Genomic DNA, 17,363 nt, shown 5'->3' with positions numbered 1-17,363 from the left:
GCAATGTGCACCATTTTCTTTATGGGGAACTTACTGCATGCACCACCGCCTGTGTCTCGTTGCCACAGTGGTGCATCCCTTACTTCAGAATGAGGCTCCTGTCATATCTGCCTTTTCACGTACTATATTGTTGAGTGATGGGTTGCGGCTGTCTCTATGGCTGGTGTCGCGTTTGCCGCATGGCACATTTATCAACATTTGACCAGGCATGTGAATGGCCATTCAGGGGTCACTATCACAGGAATGTTCATGGTTGTGCCTTCACCTGCTCATCTACAGTGGTTTTGTGGATGTGTTTTCAATTGGACTCACTTGGCATTCCTGTGTGGTCCCCAGGGTGAGATTACTCTTGGGTGTCAGGGTGAGTAGCAGCACTGCAACACAGATAAGATGCATTGTGGTTGTTGTGTTTCCATATGTGATTTTGTATTCAAAAGTGTGTGGCATTCACCTTCTATATGTTCTGCTATGGGGAATGTGTGCAGGGGTCCTTGTGTGACACACATGCATTGATATTATGCTGTGCTAGTGCTGGCTGTGTCTGCTAGTGGCATGCAAGGATTCCTGTGTGTCTGCGTCCCCCTTCATCTGGTGAACATTGCCATTTATTTCATGCAGGATTTCTACCCACCCAACATCCATGTGCGTTGGCCTCATTGCCTCTCCATGTAGGCTGGCAGGGTACTGTTGAGCAGCACCATGGAGTTGTGTGTAGGTCCGGGGTAGCAGGCACAGCAGTGGCTGGAAGTCAGGTCGAGGATACAGGTCATCTGCACATTGAGGGAATGGAAACTCTTACGGTACCTGTAAGCTGCCTCATGGTCCGGGGGTGATAGAAGTACAACATGTGTGCAGTCTAGGGCTGCAATCACATTCAGGACTTGGGCAATGGCATGGGACCGTGCCTTTACTGGGTTGACCTGTGCATATGTGGCTAGCAATGCTATTTGCTCATTGACATGGAGAAGCAGTGCATCCAGCACCTGTCCCAGCACGGAACTGAAGGTAGACTGGGCCATGCATCATGGCAATTGTGTGTTGGAAGCTGCCAGTCCTGAGGTACTGTAGGACAGACACAAACTTCACAAGTGGGGGCACAGAGGTGCTGATGGCTATCCGGTTGGCTATGTCATCCTGGATTGTGTCCAGAAATTGTGTGATGGTTGCCCTGTCCAGCCTGTACTCAGACACCAACTGTGCATCAGTCAGGGCCCAGGGTGTTGGCCTGACCCAGGGGGTGGCTGGTTGCCTTGCTGGAGCTGGTCTCCTCCTCCTCCCCACCCCCACCTGTGCTCCTAGGGCCCTGGGCTAGTTGTCAGGCCTCTGTAGCTCCAGGCACAGCATGTACAATTCCACATCATGGCACCCAGGTTCCAAATGGAAACATGGTGTTGGGAAGGGTGTGTGGTGCATGGGTGGGTATTTTGTAAGCATCTGGTGTGCATTGTTTCCACCTGGGCCCTTATTGCTGTCTCCTCCCTGATCCTAATGGCAACATGGTGTGGGGGAGGCTGTGTGGTGCATGGGTGGGTCTTTTGTAAGCCTCTTGTGTGTATTGTTTCGACCTGGGACCTTATTACTGTCCCCTCCCTGATCCTAATGGCAACATGGTGTGGGAGAGGGTGTGTGGTGCATTGGTGGGTCGTTTGTAGGCTTTGTGTGTTCATTGTTTCCACCTGGGCCCTTATTGCTGTCTCATGTGCTGTTTTATCTCCAGCATTGAGCTTGGGGTATTTTCAGCGGTATTAGCACTGGTTTTCTGGTGCTAGGAGTGCCAACGTTGTACTTGTGATAGGTATCTATTAGCGTTTTTGGTTGCTGGCGCTACTACAGCCAGCGCTTTTACAGCTAGCTGTATTGGTGCTGGATGTAATAGCGCCGACAGGATTTCCAGTCGTGATCTGGCAGAACGGCATTGGCGACGATAATATAATTTCTGCCAGATTTAAGGGCTACCACGCTTTTGGCCATTGTATTCCCAGAGTTTCTACATTTTCTTTGTAATCTATTGGAAAATATACTTGAAATATGTTGGAGAGCCTTTGGAAGTGGGGATATTTCCAAGTTATTAGTGATAGCACATTATGGCATTTGGTTTTTGTCAAGCTTTGTATTGCAGCACATGCAAGCTATTGAGGAGTCAGTTATTTCATATTTATTTTCTGCTGTTAGATCTAAAGCTAATTGGAACAATTGGGATTCCTCATTGTCCTCCATTTTGTTGGCCACATACATAATCTTTGCGCTCTTTTTGTAAAAAGTATTGGGACTACATACTTGGTTTGGTATTTCAGCAGCTGTGTTTTGAAACTGTGTTAGTTCTTTTTTTGCATGTGTTTGTTAGGAGGTTGGTGTTTGTGAGGTTTTCACGAAAGTTTCCTGAAGTTACTGTTCCTAAGACAACTTCAGTTCCAAAATATTTACTTTGGATGTACTCTATTTCTTGAAGGAGTTCTTTGGCTGTTCTATGTAGGAAAATGTTATTTAAATTAAATTGTGTAGTTCTAGAGCAGGACCTTTTGTATAGTATAGTCTGCACAAGATACCAAATAACATAATGATGTGTTGCTAACATTTTGATGTGGTGGAAGGTGCTCTTGCAAGTAGTTTCTGAAATACAGGCTAATGAATGTTCTCGAAGCGCAGTGTGGCTGCACACTGGACAAGAGTCCATGGTTTCTAAAGTTTTAATTTTTACTTTTGTCTTTTAGTTTTACATAGTGATTGAGGAACTGGTGTAAAGATTTAAAGGAGTGTTGGCACACATTACACATTGAGCTGCATGTCCATTTATACACTGAATGTTTGTTTGGGAGAAACAAATGTTTGGTTGAAAATTAGCTGGGGACGTTTTGTTCTATGAGAGTTTCCATAATGGTGTCTCCTGTCAGTTCATGCCCTCAGGCATTACTGTCTATGGCCCTCATTCAGAGTTAGGAGGTAAGTAACGGTCCTTACCGGCATGGCGTAAATAGTGTGTCCGGGTAGTCATCAGTCCGCTTATAGAGGACTAATATGACTTCGCGGGCACAAGCTTTATGCCATGCTGGTATGGAAATTACCGCCATGCAGTAAAAGGCACCTTAAATGCCCTTAGCGGCATCAAGCACAGCACAGATAGCACTACCGACAAGGACCAATGCGGCATTAGCGGTGACCTTTATTAGCGGTCATCGCTAATAAAGGTCACCGCTAATACACAGAACCGGAAGTAGCGTCATCGCACAGGAACGGGAAGGAGCATGTCGTCCATCTTTAATGAAGATGGGCTGCAGATGCTGGCTGACACACTGCAGGAGCATGATGGCATAGTATTCTCCAATAACATGAAGAGGGAGGCAGTACTGAAGAAAAAGGAGATCTGGGAACTTGTTGCTCAGAAGGTCAGTGCTGTTGGGAACACCCCACACACAATCAAAGACTGTCGCAAGCGCTGGGACGACCTGCGACTGAGAGTTTGAAACATTCTGTCAGTGAACCGGAGCCAGGCAATGGGAACAGTAGGAGGTCCCAGCTCACCAATCAAACTCACCCGATGGGAGGACATCTGCGTCGGCATGATAGGAATGGAGGGGATAGAAGGTGTTGGTGAGATAGAGTGTGGCACCACAACATCGGGCAATGGAGGTGAGTGTCCTAAGAAAACATTGTAATGCCAAGTCTGATGAAAGTCAACCAAGATGTCAGTCCAAATAGTCAAGCCATGGTCCAACACACACACACACACACTCCCAGCAAAGTAGGCGGACGCATCACAGACACATGCAGATGCCTGCTGCAAGGCAATGCCGTACCTGACACATACCACACAAAGATGTAAATGCCATGAATCACACAGCGTGCAGGGCCAAAATACTATGCATGTCAGATAGCATTGCTCTTGGCCAACATGAGTGATGCTGACGTATGCCTGCATAACCCACCCATGTATCAAATAACGTGCTTATCCAAACACAATTGCCTATAACCCCCAATTTAGTGGATGATCAATTGTCCAAATGTATGTATGATGCCTATCAAAACATCACTCATGCCGTCCCACTCTTCGACCCCCACAGGCTCTCACCATGACAGCGATGGGCAGGACACAACCCCTGCACAGACCACACCCTGGAAGAGGTCCCAGGATGATGCCAACTGCCCTTCGACTTCGAGGGGACAACCCAGCGGCTGCCGTGCACCAACAGGCAAGACACTTCAGGTAGCCATAACACCGGTGCCGCCAAGGCCCCTAGAGGGCGAAATACCACATTCAGAGGAGCCCAGTTTGGCTGGGGAGGTGGTAGCCACAGCACCCCTGGCTGTGGAGGACCCACTCGATGACATATGGGTGCCCGTTGAGGACGATGTATCGGATATGGTCCGTACACCAAGTCCACCAGCATCCCCACAAATATCATCCCTCGATATAGAGCACGCCACCACCCAGGAGCACTCTGGTCAGGAGCAGATGGAGGGGCACTTCAGTCACTTTTTGACAAGTAGGGAGGCTGATCAGCTGAGCAGGACAACCAGGGACCAACAACACCCGCAGGGCCGCTGCAGTCAGAACAGCTTACTGCCCTTGTGCGGCAGTTTGTCAAGGACAACAGACTGGCCAGACAGGAATGGCGTGGGAACTTCACCTCTCTAGGAAGGTCTATCACAGACAACACTGCCTCCATGGCCAAATCATTTGCAGACAACACCAGCCGCCTCTGCGAGGAGGTCTCGGCCCTCTGCCAGGTCTTAGGCCATCATCCTCCAGTTTGACCCAAACGAGCCCGCTCCACAGGTCGGCACGTACCCTGCGCCGCCAAGACCTGCCACCACATGGACCAGGGAGTGCCAATTGAGTCAAGTCAGGGCAGCCTCATGTAGGCATTGCATACCTGATGGGACATGTGTGGGAGAGTTGTGGGGGGAGGGGGTGGAGGATGTGTGGGGTAGTTGTGGGGGGAGCTGGAGGGGGGTGAGGGTGTGTGGGGGAGTGGGGGGGTGAGGGTGGTGGAGGGTTTTTTCATTTTCGTTAACATTGTTATATTTAATACACCTGTTGTGTGAAAAGCAAGACCTGAGTGGACATCATTGCGCATGTGTCATTTATTCATATACAGTGCATAGTTTACATGTACCCCCACACCCAGTGCCCTCTGTCCAACTATCATGTCACCCTCTGCTGCCATGTGTGTCAGAAATATCGTGCAATCACTGACTGGCGCACAGCACGTCCCTCCTGTGCATCGGCATCCCCTTCATCGTAACCAGGTGGTATTAGTTCAATGTCAGGGGTCAGGGGCACGTTCCGGTGGATTCACATATTGTGCAGCAAGACACATGCCATGATGATCTTGGCCACCTTCTCATGCCTGTAGAGGAGTGCCCCACCTGACCGGCTGAGGCAGCAAAATTGTGCTTTCAACAGGCCAAAGGTCTGCTCGATGACCACACGGGTACAGGTATGGGAATGATTATAGTCCTCATCGTGCCCGTTCTGTGGATTCAGGACAGGGGTGAGGAGCCACAGCTTCAAGGGAAAGCCACTATCACCTGCATGAGAGGCAAATAAAGGTAAATGTTAGTAGATTCATGATGGACAGCTGTACTAGTCACAAATGCCTGCAGATTATCATTGTGCACATGCACATGTCCCTGGATGTATTTATTCCATTTTCAGTCCCTCAATGTGTCCTGTGCCATGGTCTAATGGTGTGGGTTGCATCTTCAAGATGATACATGGTGTGCACTGACGTCTTTGCACATGCATCGTGTACGCATACAGCTGTGTTATTGTCAAATTAGTGAGGTGTTTTGTTCTGTGAGATTTACTTAGAGGGAGCGTTGGCAGTAGTATGTACAATATTGGGCAAGCAGAGCTGATCATTCCCATGGTGACATGCAGCACTCCTGTGGGTGTAGCGGCCCTGTGACAGACAGTAAATTCCCTAGTTTGTTCAGTTTGATGCACTCACAGGGATGCTTGTCCTGTGTGCTGATATGCTGGAGACAGCAACATAGTGCATATGCACTGCCAGGTGCTGTATGGTGTTACGGAGGGTGACAGCCGCTGATGAGTGGTGCACATGTTGTGGGATGTGGGGTGGTTTCCAGTTAGTCATGTAGTGATAGGTGTCGACCTTACTTCATTCATATGGGATTTGGGTGTCATGTACCGTTTGTGATGCTTTGGGGCACAGTGTTCAGTGATGTGCACATCGTCCAGTCACATCAACATTGATACCATGGTGGTGTTTGCATCTCTCCCCCCATTTCAGTGCCATGTGCCTGTCATGCAATTTACCAAGCAGCCAGGCATGTCGTTCAGCATGTCACTCCATGAAGCGTGGTAGCGTGGAGTTACGCAGGACCATAGAGTCATGAGTTGATCCGGGATATCGGGCACAGCAATGTGTGATGATCTTGCTGGCGTCGCATACCATCTGCACATTGAGGGAGTGGTATTGCTTGCGGTTGCGGTACACCACCTCCATGGCATGCGGAACCACCAACTCCACGTGGATGCAGTCAAGGGCACCTGTACAATTTGGCATGCCTGCCAGTGCATGGAAGTCAACTTTTGTATCAAAAATCTCCTGGGGAGTCCGTGGTAGGGATATGTAGTCCTTTGTGTGCTTGAGGAGGGCATCCAGCACTTGCTTCAGAATGCGAGAAAATAAGGGTTGTGATATGCCATGCATGTGCCCCACTGTGTGCTGGTAGGTGCCTGTGGCAAGGAAGTGGAGCACCAACAATACCTTCAGTAGAGGGGGATGGCGGTGCATATTTCGATGAGGCTCACAATCTCATCGTGTATCATGTCCACAATGGTGGTGATGGTGTCCCGGTCCAGACGGTGTGTGGATCTGCTCAGGGGTTAGGTTGAAAGGACTGGCTCTCATGTGAGGGAATGGGGGCTGCCGGCATGGTAACAGTGGCTGCAATGGTGGGGCATGCTGGGCTTGTCTCACCCTCCTTCTCCTCCGGCATCTCCTCTGTGGTGCCAGCTGTTGTTGTTGTTGTTGTTGATGTTGTGGCAATGCAAGCATGTCCTCCAGCTCCAGTAATGCTATTACTATTGAAATCATCATGGTGTGGGAGGGGGTGTTGTGTGTGGGTGTTCTCCTTTTGTACTGGGCCAGACTCCATTGCCTCCACCTGTGCTGATTGTGTGCACCTGTGGCAGTTGGGAACACTGCTCAAGGCATTTTACGGTTGGTTTACGATGCTGGTATTTACGGCATGCCGGTAAGCACTTTTTCCGCCTTCATGATGCCATTATTTGCATGTCTGCTTCACTTGTGATCTACTCCAGTTTATGGCATGCCGCTATTGCCGTCATGATGGCCCACGTGCCCACGCCCATGCCGCTATTAACGGCACCGTAATTTTACGATGCCGCTAATAGCGGTCAGGCTGGTCAGAATAGCCCGTAGCGGTAATCGATGCTGGTAATCCTTTACCGGCATCGTTGTTCCTTTAGCACCAACCTCGGAATGACCCCCTATGACAATTTATTTTTGTGTTCTTGTTTATAAGCCTATTAATTAAAATATGGTTCTGTGCTGCTTGTGTGAATCCATTCACCTTCACAAAAGTTTGAAAAGATATCTATATTGGCATTGCGAATTGTTTAGAAGTACTTTTTTCTAAATTATTGATTAATTTAGTTAGTGGTTTCATTCTGTTTAAAATTCATATAAATAACTTTCTCTTTAGTAGAAATGCACTGTCAGAGCTTTGAGGATTAGTCTTCTGTAGCAGTTTTTAAGGGTAGATTGTGATTTTTTAGCTGTCTTTATAAGATTGTGAATAACTCTACAGTGGAAATTTGTTGCAAAATTACATTTTTGGAATGCTTTACTGTGGCTACTTTAAAAGTAAAAAAACTAAAACTTATCTAAAAGTTAAACAATAATAGTTTTTGGAAGACGGGCCATACTTTTTTTAGTGATTGCTGGTCTAGTTGTTTTGAGTGAGGTTACTAGATGCTTTGTTTTAATCTACCCTATTATATAAAATCTTAAGTGATGGTTTTGCGTAACGTTTTTCTGTATTTTTTTTAACCTTTTTTATAAGACTTGAAATTGGGGTCTACATATGTCCTACAGACATGGGACTGGTGTCATTCTGTTCCACATTTAGCCCACTTTAATAGTATACTGTCTAAATCTGCAATTCCTATGGCGTTTGGAGTGTAGTTGTGTATGAGTGACAGTTTTGTGTAATGTTTTTTAGTAACACTTTCACTTGGGGTCATTTTACATGCTACAGGCATGGTTCTGGTGTCGTCCTGTTCCGCATTTCACCCACTTTGATGGTATACTGTCCTAACTGCAATACCTGAGGCATTTGAAGTCCATTCACTGGAGTTAATTTACTGATGAAGTTGTGTATGAAGGTGACAATTTTGTGTAATATTTCAAGTGAGTCTGGTGTCATTCCGTCCCACATGCACCCAACTTTGGTGGAATCCAGTCCGAATCTACAATTTCAAAGGTGTCTGAATTAATATTAATTGATTAAGTTGTGTGATGAACTTGTATAAGCGACGGTACTGTGACATTTTGACTTGGGGTCATTGTATGCCCTAACGATATGGGTCTGCTGTCCCACATTCCTCCAACTTTGCTGGTATACTGTCCAACATTTGAATTCCACAAAGGGGTGGTACAAACAAAGCAAGCCCTTGGGGGGGACCCCTATAAGCACACAAGCTGACAAGTCCAATGCGCAGCAGTCACTGGGGGGATGAGGGACACAAGCCCCTCGGGGGTTTTGGTGCTGAAAGCGCAAAGGGGCAGGGCCTCCAGGGTTGGTTGCCGAAGTGTTTTCCATAAATTGTTTGAGTGGTGGATGACTTAATGGATTGCTTTTATTTTAATCTTCTCTATTTTTTCTGAAGAGTTGCATTTTAGTAGGCATTCTGTATGTTGGGAAAAAGGAAAGTTTGGGTTTGAAAGTTGTGGAATGAATATGCATGTATTGTGGATGGGTGGTGAGTGTGATTGTACAGATGAAGAGAGTGTTGTGTGATCGTGGTATGATATGTGTATTTGGTAAGATTTTAAGTGTATGTATCTGTACAGGTGTGATGGGCTTTGGTTAGTGAGTAGGGTAGTGGTGGTGTGATTGAGTAAGTAGGGGCATTATGTTTTGAGGAAAACAGTGGGTGTTGTAATCGTGGTGTTTAGATGGTAATAGAATGAGTGTGAATGTTGCAATATAATGAGTAAGAGAGAAATGCATGATCATTTGAAAAGAATACTGTACGCCAATATATAGAGAAAGTATATTGTTTAATTTAACCCCTTAAGTGCCACCGATGAGCCGGCTCGTCAGTGGAAAGCGCTCCAGGTTGCCACAGACGAGCCGGCTTGTTGGTTTTGGCACTCTGCTTTGCAGGGATCGAGCAAAGCTGTAATCCAACCCCCGGGCTATGTGAGGGGGAGGTCCCCCCTTACTGCCAGGGGGTTGGATTACCTTCAGTTTCACGTTGGCGTGCGAAAAGCAAGTCGGCGTGAAACTGAAAGTAAAATCACCCTCTCCCCGTCCACCCCAAATGGCTGCGGGGGACACCTCATGTAGCCCTCCCTGAGCCTCCTAGGAAGGGCTGCATGATGTGCCCCCCTCCGTTCAGTGTGGGTGAGGAGAGGGCCACCACAAAAGATGGGGCAGGACCCCCAATAGATGGGGCAGTAGGGTTTGGGCACCCTGGGGGCAGATTGGCACACTAATGTGGCCATCTGCGCCAAGCGAAGTTGGGTAAACAAAAAAAATAATACAAAATCGTAGGCTGCTTTTTAGGGGGGCTGAAAGGCACCCTACATTGCGGGCGAATGTTCTACTGTAATGGGGGGTGGCCCTCTCCCCCCACCCTAAATGGAGGGCCCCACCTCATGCATCCCTCCCTGGTGTCAGATAGGGGGGCCCCACCTCATGCATCCCTCCCTGGGGTCAGATGACCCTTCCTAGGAGCAGATATCTACCCCCAGGGAGGGTTGCATGAGGTGGGGCCCTCCATTTGGAGTGGGAGGGGGGTGAGTGCCACCCCCCGTTGCAGTATAACATTTGCTGCCAATTTAGGGTGGCCCTCAGCCCCCCTAAAAAGCAGCCTACGATTTTGTATTATTTTCTTTGTTTACCCAACTTCGCTTGGGGCAGATGGGCACATTAGTGTGCCAATCTGCCCCCAGGGTGCCCAAACCCTACTGCCCCATGCATTAGGGGGCCTATCCCACCATTTTTGGGGCCCTATCCCCCCCACCCCAAATGGAGGGGTGGTGGACCTCACACAGCCGTTTGTAGGAGGCCCAGGGAGGCCTGCATGAGGTGCCCCTGCCACCCATTTGGGGTGAGGGGGAGAAGGCCCCCAAAAATAGTAGGACAGGCCCCCCAGTAGGCGGGGCAGTAAGGTTTGGGCACCCCAGGTCCAGATTGGCACACCAATGTGCCCCTCTGCACCAAGGCAAGTTTCGTAAACAAAGAAAAAAAATGGAAAATGGTGGAACGCTTTTTAGGGGGGCTGTGGGGCACCCCAAAGGGTCTGGGAAGTTTCTAATGGGATGGGGCATTGACCCCCTTTCCCCCAGCCACAATGGAGTGGGTGCCATGTCATGCAGCCCTCCCTGGGACCAGATATCTGCTCTTACGAACGGACGCCTGAGCCCAGGGAGGAGTGCAGGACAGCCCCCCCATTATTTGCCCCGGGGGGGGGCTACTTGAGATGGGCCGCCCCTCCAATTTGGCCATGTGTGGGTTCCCACGGGTGTCCTCTTTTGGAAAATGGTTGGGGTTCCCTGTTTTCCTTGCTGGCTTCGACACCCTAGGCCCAAATCTGTAGGTTGCCCACATGAACAAAATGGGCAGTGGCGAAAGGCTTGGGGTTACCAGTGGGTTACCCTTTTCCTTTTGCACCCCCGGTAGGTTCACCCACACATGTGAGGTACCGTTTTCATTGGGAAAACGTGTGGGGATGTGGGAATGTAGGCCACGTGTTGTTGGGGGCGTGTTTCGATGAATGAGCTGACCGAAATGTGCGGAAAATGTGTTTTTTTCCCCACATTTCGGAGTTTGCAGGGGTGTCTGGGTAATAGATTCTGGGGTGATGTGCGTAAACCATACCTCTGCGGATTCCCTCGGGTGTCCTCTTTTCAGAAATGCATGGGGTTCCCTGTTTTCCTTGGTGGCTTGGACACCCGAGGCCTATATCTGTATGCTGTGCCGGTCGGCAGAGCATCTGAAATTCCGGTCTGAAAACAGACTTGGGATTACTTGTGTTTTAGGCTTTCCCCTTGGCGGCCAGGTAGGTGCACCCACACATGTGAGGTACCGTTTGCATCGCGACACCTGTGGGAACACGGGACGGTAGGCCATGTGTTGTTGGGGGCGTGTTTCGATGCGTGAGCCGAGCAAAATGTGCGGAAAATGCATTTTTTCCCCACATTTCGGAATTTGCAGGGGTGTCAGGGTAATAAATTCTCGGGCGATGTGCCCAAATCATACCTCTGCTGATTCCCACGGGTGTCCTCTATTCGGAAATCCATGGGGTTCCCTGTTTTCCTTGTTGGCTTGGACACCCAAGGCCCATATCTGTATGGTGTGCCGGTCGGCAGAGAGTCTGAAATTCCGGTCTGAAAACAAACTTGGGGTTACTTGTGTTTTAGGCTTTCCCATTGGCGGCCAGGTATGTGCACCCACACATGTCAGGTAGCGTTTTCATCGGGACACCTGTGGGAACGCGGGACGGTAGGCCATGTGTTGTTGCAAGCGTGTTTCAATGGGTGAGCAGAGTGAAATATGGGGAAAATGTCTTTTTTTTACCCACATTTTGGATTTTCGGGGGTGTCTTGGTAATAAATTCTGGGGCGATGTGCTCAAATCATACCTCTGCGGATTCCTACGGGTGTCCTCTTTTCGGAAATGCATGGAGTTCCCTGTTTTCCTTGGTGGCTTGGACACCCGAGGCCCATATCTGTATGTTGTGCCGGTCGGCAGAGCATCTGAAATACCGGTCCGAAAACAGACTTGGGATTACTTGTGTTTTAGGCTTTCCCGTTGGCGGCCAGGTAGGTGCACCCACACATGTGAGGTGCCGTTTTCATTGGGACACCTGTGGGAACGCGGGACAGTAGGCCATGTGTTGTTGGGCGCGTGTTTCGATGGGTGTCCTGATCGAAATGTGCGGAAAATGTGTTTTTTTCCCCACATTTCTGAATTTGCAGGGGTGTCTGGGTAACAAATTCTAGGGCGATGTGCCCAAATCATACCTCTGCGGATTCCTTTGGGTGTCCTCTTTTTGGAAATGCATGGGGTTCCCTGTTTTCCTTGGTGGCTTGGACCCCCGAGGCCCATATCTGTAGGTTGAGCCGGTCGGCAGAGCGTCTGAAATTCCGGTCTGAAAACAGACTTGGGGTTACTTGTGTTTTAGGCTTTCCCCTTGGCGGCCAAGTAGTGCACCCACACATGTAAGGTACCATTTTCATCGGGACACCTGTGGGAATGCGGGATGGTAGGCCATGTGTTGTTGGGGGCGTGTTTCGATGGGTGAGCCGAGCGAAATGTTCGGAAAATGTGTTTTCTTTCCCTCATTTCAGACTTTCCCGGGGCATCTGGGTAATAAATTCTGGGGCGATGTGCCCAAATCATACCTCTGCGGATTCCCACAGATGTCCTCTTTTCAGAAATGCATGGAGTTCCCTGTTTTCCTTGGTGGCTTGGACACCCGAGTCCCATATCTGTATGTTGTGCCAGTTGGCAGAGCGTCTGAAATTCTGGTCTGAAAACAGACTTGGGGTTACTTGTGTTTTAGGCTTTCCCCTTGGCAGTCAGTTAGGTGCACCCACATATGTGAGGTACCGTTTTCATCGGGACACCTGTGGGAAGGCGGGGCGGTATGCCATGTGTTGTTTTGGGTGTGTTTCGTTGGGTGAGCCGAGCAAAATGTTCGGAAAATGTGTTTTGTTTCCCACATTTCGGACTTTGCCGGGGCGTTTGGGTAATAAATTATGGGGTGATGTGCCCAAATCATACCTCTGTGGATTCCGACAGATGTCCTCTTTTTGGAAATGCATGGAGTTCCCTGTTTTCCTTGGTGGCATGGACCCCCGAGGCCCATATCTGTATGTTGTCCCGGTTGGCAGAGCGTCTGAAATTCTGGTCTGAAAACAGACTTGGGGTTACTTGTGTTTTAGGCTTTCCCCTTGGCGGCCAGGTGGGTGCACCCACACATGTGAGGTACCGTTTTCATCGGGACACCTGTGGGAACGCGGGACGGTAGGCCATGTTTTTGGGGGCGTGTTTCGATGGGTGAGCCGAGCAAAATGTGCGGAAAATGCATTTTTTCCCACATTTCGGAATTTTCAGGGATGTCTGGGTAATACATTCTGGGGCGATGTGCCCAAATCATACCTCTGCTGATTCCCACGCGTGTCCTCTTTTCAGAAATGCATGGGGTTCCCTGTTTTCCTTGGTGGCTTGGACACCCAAGGTCCATATCTGTATGTTGTGCCGGTGGGCAGTGTGTCTGAAATTCCGGTCTGAAAACAGACTTGGGGTTACTTGTGTTTTAGGCTTTCCCCTTGGCGGCCAGGTAGGTCCACCCACACATGTGAGGTACCGTTTTCATCGGGACACCTGTGGGAACGCGGGACGGTAGGCCATGTTTTTGGGGGCGTGTTTCGATGGGTGAGCCGAGCAAAAATTTCGGAAAATGTGTTTTCTTTTCCACATTTCGGACTTTGCCGGGGCTTCTGGGTAATACATTCTGGGGCGATGTGCCCAAATCATACCTCTGCTGATTCCCACGGGTGTCCTCTTTTTGGAAATGCATGGGGTTCCCTGTTTTGCCTGGTGGCTTGGACACCCGAGGCCCATATCTGTATGTTGTGCTGGTCGGCAGAGCGTCTGAAATTCTGGTCTGAAAACAGACTTGGGGTTAGTTGTGTTTTAGGCTTTCCCCTTGACGGCCAGCTAGGTGGATCCACACATGTGAGGTACCGTTTTCATCGGGACACCTGTGGGAACACGGGACGATATGCCATGTGCTGTTGGGGGCGTGTTTCAATGGGTGAGCCGAGCGAAATGTGCGGAAAATGCATTTTTTTCCCACATTTTGGACTTTGCGGGGGTGTCTGGGTAATAAATTCTGGGGCGATGTGCCCAAATCACACCTCTGCGGAATCCCACGGGTGTCCTCTTTTCGGAAATGCATGGGGTTCCCTGTTTTCCTTGGTGGCTTGGACACCTGAGGTCCATATCTGTATGTTGGGCCGGTCGGCAGAGTGTCTGAAATTCCGGTCTGAATACAGTCTTCGGGTTACTTGTGTTTTAGGCTTTCCCCTTGGCGGCCAGGTAGGTGCACCCACACATATGAGGTACCGTTTTCATCGGGACACCTGTGGGAACGCGTGACGGTAGGCCATGTGTTGTTGGGGGAGTATTTCGATGGGTGAGCCAAGCTAAATGTTCGGAAAATGTATTTTCTTTCCCACATTTTGGACGTTGCCGGGGCGTCTGGGTAATACATTCAGGGGCGATGTGCCCAAATCATACCTCTGCGGATTCCCACAGGTGTCCTCTTTTCGGAAATGCATGGAGTTCCCTGTTTTCCTTGGTGGCTTGGACACCCGAGACCCATATCTGTATGTTGTTGCCGGTTGGCAGAGCGTCTGAAATTACGGTCTGAAAACAGACTCGGGGTTACTTGTGTTTTAGGCTTTCCCCTTGGCGGCCATGTGGGTGCACCCACACATGTGAGGTACCATTTTCATCGGGACACCTGTGGGAACGCGGGACGGTAGGCCATGTGTTGTTGCAGGCGTGTGTTTCGATGGGTGTCCCGAGCGAAATGTGCGGAAAATGTGTTTTTTTCCCCACATTTCGGACTTTGCGGGGGTGTCTGGGTAATAAATTCTGTGGCGATGTGCCCAAATCATACCTCTGCGGATTCCCACGGGTGTCCTCTTTTTGTAAATGCATGGGGTTCCCTGTTTTCCTTGGTGGGTTGGACACCCGAGGCCCATATCTGTATGTTGTGCCAGTCGGCAGAGCGTCTGAAATTCCGGTCTGAAAACAGACTTGGGGTTACTTGTGTTTTAGGCTTTCCCCTTGGCGGCCAGGTAGGTGCACCCACACATGTGAGGTACCATTTTCATTGGGACACCTGTGGGAATGCGGGACGGTAGGCCATGTGTTGTTGCAGGCTTGTGTTTCGATGGGTGAGCCGAGCGAAATGTGCGGAAAATGTGTTTTTTTCCCCACATTTTGGATTTTGCGTGGGTGTCTGGGTAATACATTCTGGGGCGATGTGCGTAAACCATACCTCTGCGTATTCCTTCGGGTGTCTTCTTTTAGGAAATGCATGGGGATCCCTGTTTTCCTTGTTGGCTTGGACACCCAAGGCCCATATCTGTATATTGTGCCGGTCGACAGAGCGTCTGAAATTCCGGTCTGAAAACAGACTTGGGGTTACTTGTGTTTTAGGCTTTCCCCTTGGCGGCCAGGTATTTGCACCCACACATGTCAGGTACGATTTTCATCGGGACACCTGTGGGAATGCGGGACAGTAGGCCATGTGTTGTTGCAGGTGTGTGTTTCGATGGGTGTCCCGAGCGAAATGTGCGGAAAATGTGTTTTTTTCCCCACATTTCGGACTTTGCGGGGGTGTCTGGGTAATACTTCTGGGGCTATGTGCCCAAATCATACCTCTGTGGATTCCCACGGGTGTCCTCTTTTTGGAAATGCATGGTGTTCCCTGTTTTCCTTGGTGGCTTGGACACCCGAGGCCCATATCTGTATGTTGTGCCAGTCGGCAGAGCGTCTGAAATTCCGTTCTGAAAACAGACTTGGGGTTACTTGTGTTTTAGGCTTTCCCCTTAGCGGCCAAGTAGGTGCACCCACACATGTGAGGTACTGTTTTCATCGGGACACCTGTGGGAACGCGGGACGGTAGGACATGTGTTGTTGGGGGTGTGTTTCCATGTGTGAGCCGAGTGAAATGTGCAGAAAATGCGTTTTTTTCCCCACATTTCAGATTTTGTGGGTGTGTCTGGGTAATAAAGTCTGGGGCGATGTGCCCAAATCATACCTCTGTGGATTCCCACGGGTGTCCTCTTTTCGGAAATGCATGATGTTCCCTGTTTTCCTTGGTGGCTTGGACACCCGAGGCCTATATCTGTATGCTGTGCCGGTCGGCAGAGCGTCTGAAATTCCGGTCTGAAAACAGACTTGGGGTTACTTGTGTTTTAGGCTTTCACCGTGGCTACCAGGTAGGTGAACCCACGCATGTGAGGTGCCGTTTTCATCGGGACACCTGTGGGAATGCAGGACTGTAGGCCATGTGTTATTGGGGGCGTGTTTCGATGGGTGAGTCGAACTAAATGTTCGGAAAATGTGTTTTCTTTCCCACATTTCGGACTTTGCCGGTGCGTCTGGGTAATAAATTCTGGGATGATGTGCCCAAATCATACCTCTGCGGATTCCCACAGGTGTCCTCTTTTCAGAAATGCATGTAGTTCCCTGTTTTCCTTGGTGGCTTCGACACCTGAGGCCCATATCTGTATGTTGTGCCGGTAGGCAGAGTGTCTGAAATTCCGGTCTGAAAACAGAATTGGGGTTACTTGTGTTTTAGGCTTTCCCCTTGGCGGCCAGGTGGGTGCACCCACACATGTGAGGTACCGTTTTCACCGGGACACCTGTGGGAACACAGGACGGTAGGCCATGTGTTGTTGGGGGTGTGTTTCCATGGGTGAGCCGAGCGAAATGTGCAGAAAATGCGTTTTTTTCCACACATTTCAGATTTTGTGGGGGTGTCTGGGTAATAAATTCTGGGGCGATTTGCCCAAATCATACCTCTGTGGATTCCCACGGGTGTCCTCTTTTTGGAAATGCATGGGGTTCCCTGTTTTCCTTGGTGGCTTGGACACCCGAGGCCTATATCTGTATGCTGTGCCGGTCGTCAGAGCGTCTGAAATTCCGGTCTGAAAACAGACTTGGGGTTACTTGTGTTTTAGGCTTTCCCCTTGGCAGCCAGGTAGGTGCACCCACACATGTGAGGTACCGTTTGCATCGGGACAACTGTGGGAACGCAGGACAGTAGGCCATGTGTTGTTGGGGGCGTGTTTCGATGGGTGAGCCGAGCGAAATGTGCGGAAAATGCTTTTTTTCCCCACATTTTGGACTTTGCGGGAGTGTCTGGGTAATACATTCTGGGGCGATGTGCCCAAATCATACCTCTGCAGATTCCCACGGGTGTCCTCTTTTTTCGGAAATGCATGGGGTTCCCTGTTTTCCTTGGTGGCTTGGACACCCCGGCCCATATCTGTATGCTGTGCCGGTCGGCAGAGCGTCTGAAATTCCGGTCTGGAAACAGACTTGGGGTTACTTGT

The sequence above is a fragment of the Ambystoma mexicanum genome, chromosome 6q, assembly GCF_040938575.1.
Source record: "Ambystoma mexicanum isolate Mex_15411 chromosome 6q, UKY_AmexF1_1, whole genome shotgun sequence".
Taxonomy (NCBI): domain Eukaryota; kingdom Metazoa; phylum Chordata; class Amphibia; order Caudata; family Ambystomatidae; genus Ambystoma; species Ambystoma mexicanum.
This window is presented reverse-complemented; position numbering follows the sequence as displayed.